The following is a 6,476-nucleotide window of genomic DNA, read 5'->3' as shown; positions in this document are numbered from 1 at the left end:
AAGTACATGGACTGAGTGTTATTATCAGAAGAAAGGGGACCAGACATGGAACAAGTACACTGGCAGCAATCTGCGACACTGATGGTGAGCACTGAAGGAGACAAAGTATATAAACTGGCGCTTGATGGAAATTTTTTCTGGATTCTTCTATTTTTCCCTTTCTCTGTATTTCATCATCTGATAAGTCCCACAGATTTTCCTTTAGCATTGCTGGTTGCCACGGCCCCTCCTCCTCCAAAGCACTGCCTTGCTATGGCCTCTCACTGCTGTTCTCCTAGACTAGGCTGGGGACACCCCTCCAACTCTCTCAGAGCACAGAACCTGAATCTGGCTCTGGAAGATCCATCATCTGCACACACTTTCCAATATCCCCTTGGCTACAGAAGAACACGCGGATAGTTTGTAGCAGAGGAAGATGGCTGCCGGTGGGTGGTAGAACTAGGTAGATGGGATGGAGCGGAGATGCACGGTAGCTATGGAACTGGCTCCCACGGTTCCCGGTGCAGCCCTGGAAACCAGAGCATCTAAGAGCTGTGGGAGACCAGATGGCCAGAGTGTACTAGAGCTTCTCAGCCTCCACATTCAAGCAGCCCCATCCTCCATTTTCCCCAGAGGAGAAACGATGGCTTTCCATTCTTTGATCTAAAATGGAAAGTGCCCGGCTAACCTTGCCAGGGGGCTCCTCAAGATGTCAACTCTGTAAGGGTAGTCATAGTTAAGCCAGATGGAGTTTGATTTTGTGCAGGATTGTTTGTTTAAATTTTTATACTAGTTTTTTTTTTTTGTTAAAGTTTTAAATCATGGAATATTTCAAGTATCTACAGAAGCAGAAAGGATAGCTGAAGAAATTCCATATGCCCATCACCCAGCTTCAGCATTTATCAGGTTGTGGCTAGTCTTATTTTGTCTCCATTCCTACTATTCCTCACCTTTCCAATTATCTTGAAGCTAAACCCAGATATTATGCCCTTTCTCCATAAATATTTTAGTGTGTATCTTTAAAAGATAAGAACTCTTAAAATACATTACCATAATGCCATAATACTAAAAGTTTAATAGCATTTCTGGCAATATCACATGTCGTCAGTGTGCAAATTTCCCTAGTTATCTCATAGTTTAGTTATCTCTAGTTTCTGTTTGTTCTGTATTTTTTTTCACAATTTATTTATTTGAATTAGGATTCAAATAAAGGCCATATAGTATAATTAGCTGATACATCTCCTGAGTTTATTTTAGACTATAGGTTCCCTCTGTATGCCTTTTTTGTTCCTTGCAATTTATTTCTGAGGAAACCAGGTTGTTTATCCTGCAGTTTCTTATAGTCTGGGTTTTGCTGATCGCACCCCTCAAATGTCTAACATGTCCCTCCGCCCCTACATTTCCTGTAAATATGTAGTTGGATCCAGAGACTTGACCAGATTCTATGTGGATCTTTTGGTGAGGCCACTTGGTAGGTGGATCGTGTAAGAAGCACAGAGACGTTGTTGCCTCTCTGTTTTGTGTCCACTACTTAGTACCTGTGACACTGGACCCTGGGAACCAGAAGTCTGCCACTGGTGTCACCCCAAGCCAATTCCTCCACTGGTCCCATTTCAAAAAACGGAATTTGCATTATCCATCTTTCTCACCTAGTTCCCTTTCCAGATCTCTTTACTTGGTGTGACTGAGGGAATCTTGGTCTCATACCTGGAACCTGCATGCAAAGAAGGCTGGGGAAGCTATTTCTTTCTTTGATGAATACCTGAGAAAGATGGAATCCCCAAAGAAGGGATTCCCTAAATATGGGAGACTTGTTCATAAGATGGCAGACAGCCACAGATATGATGAATGTGCACGAGGGCATCTAAGACCATGGTAAGACTGAGAACTAAGCGGTAGGAGTTCAAACAGGACCTCCACTGGGGTATGTGGTTTTGGGGGAAGGGACCCATTGGGCTTAGACCTTGTATTCATGAAGGGCTTTTCAACTTTTGACATTATTGCCAAGTGGTTACAGAGAGACAGTAATGGGACAGAATAGAGTTCCTTCTCTACCTTTATTATTATTTTTTTTAAATATGAAATTTATTGTCAAATTGCTTTCCATACAACACCCAGTGCTCATCCCAACAGGTGCCCTCCTCAATATCCATCTACCTTTAAACCTGTACACCATGCTTGGACCAGACTATCCCAGGTACACTCTGAATTCAGAGATTTTGTAAATGCTAAAATTATCCTGGAACTAGCACTACATAAGTATACTGTATTTTTGTGTACTAACCTATTTGTTACCTGCAGCCATTTAAAACAAACCACAACTTTTGTTAATTCAGATCTGGTATTTCTTTGTTAGAGGCATCTTAAGAAATGGCCAGGATCATCTTAAAGAAGATCAGTACTCAAAGAAGGGGGGATTTTGTGGGTTGTGGAGGGGGGAGAGGAGGGCCCCAAAACTTTATCTCTGAACGATTGGTAGGGTTTTGATTATTGTAAGAGAATGGGGCATATCATCATGGGTGTGTCCCTCCTGGAGTGAATCAAGTCCCTTTTCCCAGAGGGACACTTATCCCTTTCCTTGTCCCCACTATCCCTGAGAGGAAAGACACTTCTGTGACTTGGGTGATTAGCATGTCCCTACCACCTACCCTGACTCAGTCCTGCAGGTCCCCAGCTCAGGGTGGGGTGTGGGGTTGGGGCCGCACTGGTGAAGTCCCTGGGAACTGAGATTAGGAAAGACTCAGCTCTGCAGATGGAGGCAGGCTGGGGGGACTATTCCTGTCAGCGTTGGCGTGGGTAAGGGACATGTGGGGGAATTAAGCAGAGTTTAATTGCAGGGCAGTGTTGAGCTGTTTCATTTGCACCTGAAAAGAACAATAATGTTGTCCTAATTAATTGAGACAGAAGTTATAAATCAGGGCTTCCAGAGAGGTCCTTGGGGTCCACCTTGTCAGGATGTTCTTACAGGAGGGTTTTGGAGGCTGCCCAAAGAACGACATTTCAGGGGCTTTGGGGGTTTAGGGTCTGAAGTCCGTCGTCCACCTGCCAGCCCTAGGATGACAGGTCACTGTGTCTGTGCATCGCAGACTCTGGGTTCTCAATCAGTATCATGTGTGAGAGAGAGAGAGCGACAGAGAGACAGAGAAAGAGAACCTGCACTTGGGTTTTCACCCCCAAAACATCAGAGAGGCTCTGCTCTACCTCCTCCTTCTGCCTCTGAGAGGTTTGGGGCTTCCTGCCCTAGCTGAGCCATGCTTCCTGATTTCTGTTAAATGGTTCCCTGTGTCCCCTGAACTTCAGCTCCTTCTGTTTTTCTGTCACCCACACTGTGTCAGCAATGAAGTCATGTTGATTCCACTCCTCGGATGCCAATCAGATCTCTGTTTTTGTTTTTGTTTGTTTAACCCACATATAAATTGGCTTGTTATATGCCAGGCACTGTTCAAATCTCTTTGTAAAAATAATATATACAGTAATCCTCCTTACCCGTGGAGGATATGTTCCAAGACCCCAAGTGGATGCCTGAAACCACAGATAGTACTGAACCCTATATATATAATGCATTTTCCTAGACGTACAGTACCTAGGACAAAGTTTAATTTATAAATTGGGCACAGAACGACATTAACAATAAATAATAAAATAGAACAATTTATAGCAACATACTGTAATAAAAGTTATGTGAATGTGATCTCTCCAAATATTGTATTAGACTGTACTCACCTTTCGTCATGATGTGAGATGATAAAAAGCCTGCGTGAGACCTGGCGCGAGGAGACTGGCACAGGCACCCTGAAGTCGCGATAGGCTACTATTGACCTTCTGCAGATTCGTCAGGAGGAAGAATCTTCTGCTTCCGGGGAGGGGGTAACTGAAACCTCAGCAAGTGAAACTACGGATAAGGGGGGACTACTGTATCTCTTCTAAGTAAGCTCATTAGATGGATTAGATTCATTCAAGCCTCACAAAAAGTCCATGGCAAAAGGTCAGCTCTGATTTGCAGAGGAGTAAACTGAGGCACAGAGAGGCTGTACAATTTGCCTTAACCTCACAGAGCTGGGGAGTAGCACGGTTGGGAACTGAACCGAGGCCACGTGGTTCCCGAGCTTGGGAGCTCAGTCACTTCACCCCCACCGCCCCTCCTCTGGGAGGGCCTAGGCTCGGCCTCAGCGCTTCCTGCCTGAGTTCCTGCATGTGGCAAGCCTACGTTTTGAAAATGTGAAGTTATGTAATACAAACGCGTTAATAAGTTATGTTAGTGTAGAGTGTGTTTTGAAATATTGTAACCCTCCAGCTTGAAAAATGTGGAAAAAAAATAACCTTTTCAAGTTGGCTGGCCCATGGAATTGCAAGATGTAGTGAAGCTATTTCCATAGCTCAGTGGCACCAGGTGAGCTGGTAAATAGATAACTTCCATCCTTTGTCAGTCCCGTGGGGCTCTCAGTGTTGTTGACGTGCTTTGGAAATTGAGCGAACGAATCCGTTGCTAGTGCCCCGTTCTGTGAACAGGCACCGTTGTTAGAGCAGAGAGTCGTTTTCATCTCCTCTAACAATGGCATCTGAGTGTCAGTTCAGTGGCAAAGCTTGCAATAGCGTTCCAAAAATGGAACGGACGTCAATAGCTTTGCACTGGAGGTGAGAGGTGCTAAAATGCCACAAAGAAGGCTGAATAAGCACCGTGTTGCTCGCCGCTGCCCACTTAGAAGCGAGCCCTCTGCAAAATAGTGGAGTTGGTGCCTAGGAGAGGAAAAGCTGTGCTGAAGCCCAAAGATTGCTTCTCGGGTTACAGATCTATGCACAGTAAGGAACCCTCCCACTTTACATATACTTCTTTGGGAAGATTAGTCTTCTATGATGTGAATTTTGAATTAAAGGTGACGGCCCTGCGCTCAGCTCCAACTCGTATTTTTCATTCTTTACTCTTCTTACTGCTGAGAGAACGGCTCCCGGATTAGTTCTGCTCAAAGGCTGATCCTGCCACTCTAAGGCTCAAAAACGTCATGTGGCTCCCACTGAGGTCCTGTTGGTCAAGCTCTTCAATCAGAGTGGGGCTGAGTCTCCCCATGAGACCAGAGACTCCCAATGGTGGGGCCATGACCTCTCCGTCACATGCACTCACACTTTGAGTCCCCATCAGAACCTAACTGTTGGGTGAGGTATTTACGTATTGGGGGTGGGCATCTGTAGGGGATCCCCATACCTGGGATGGGATAGGATGGGAACTCCAGAATGTCCAACAGGTATGATGCTAGTTCAGTGCTTCATTAAACATTTGTGTAACGAGTGAGTGAACAGCCGTTATGACCTTCTAGGCCTTTGACTTCTCTATTCTCAGGACCAGAGACCAGGGCAAAGGTGAAAAGGTCTCTAAAATCTTAAGCAATACTGGGTTTCATTGCCTTGTCTAGGCCAGGGAAATGACCTAGATAATGAAAAAAACATTAAACATTTCTTACATTTGTCTAAGGCAGGGTTTCTCAACTTTGTCACTGTCGACATGTTGGATAACTCCTCCATTGGCGGGGGGGGCGGCTCTCCTGTGCATTGTAGGGTGTTGAGCAGCACCCCTGACCCAAGTTGTTAAATCAAATGTGTCTCCAGACATTGCCAAATGCTCCGGGCAAGGGCGAGATTACCCTCAGGTTAGAAATAATGGTCTAGGGCAGTGATTCCCAGTTCCAGTGGCATATTAGATTCACATGGGGAGCTTTACAAACTACTGACGCCTGGGTCCCACCTGGAGATACTCTGATGTAACTGGTGCTGAGGAGCAGCCCAGGTAGAGGGAATTCTGTAAGCTCTGCAGGTGGTTCTAATGGTTAGCCGGGTCTGAGAGCCACTGGTCTAGTGCTTGGCAGTCTACAAGTGTAATATGCATTACAGGCTTCACAGCACACCTGGATGGAAGGGGAGGTAGCTTGTTCGTGTGGTTTTCTGACTTGAGAAGTGAGATCCAGAGACTTGTGGTGTTGTCCTGAGTGGTGGAGTGGGAATCAGAACTCCGCTCGTCTGGCTCCTAACCCACTCTTCCAAGGGCCAGGGCACAGCCTAAGCAGAATTGATGTTGAAGGGGGTCCTGGATGGAAGTCTTCCATTGTGCAGTGCTTTTCCTCTATCCTGGTCTCTCGTTTCCTCCCTTTCAGTTTCCCTGAGTGTCTCTATGCCAAGGCACACTAGCAGTCATTTACACTTTAGCGTGAACATGAGCTAGTCTCCCTCTTCTAGAGGGATTTGCCAGTTATGCCTCATCGATAACAGTGAGAAGGAAGGCTTTACATCAGCTCATAAGTGAGGTGGAACAGTTTTGGGGTGGTAACCTGTGTGCTCATGACACCTCTGAAATCAAGTCCAACTGGTAATTGCCTTTGATTAAGGTTCACCTCATTCTAGCTTTGGCTTACAATTCTATCCAGTTCCATCTCATTCACGAATCATTTTTAGAGCATCTCCTACGTGTATAGTATGGAGTTGGAGATCGGTGGTGGCTGCATCTCCTT

This window comes from Panthera onca, chromosome C2 (assembly GCF_046562875.1).
Source record: "Panthera onca isolate mPanOnc1 chromosome C2, mPanOnc1 haplotype 2, whole genome shotgun sequence".
Taxonomy (NCBI): domain Eukaryota; kingdom Metazoa; phylum Chordata; class Mammalia; order Carnivora; family Felidae; genus Panthera; species Panthera onca.
Note: the sequence above shows the minus strand (reverse complement) of the source record.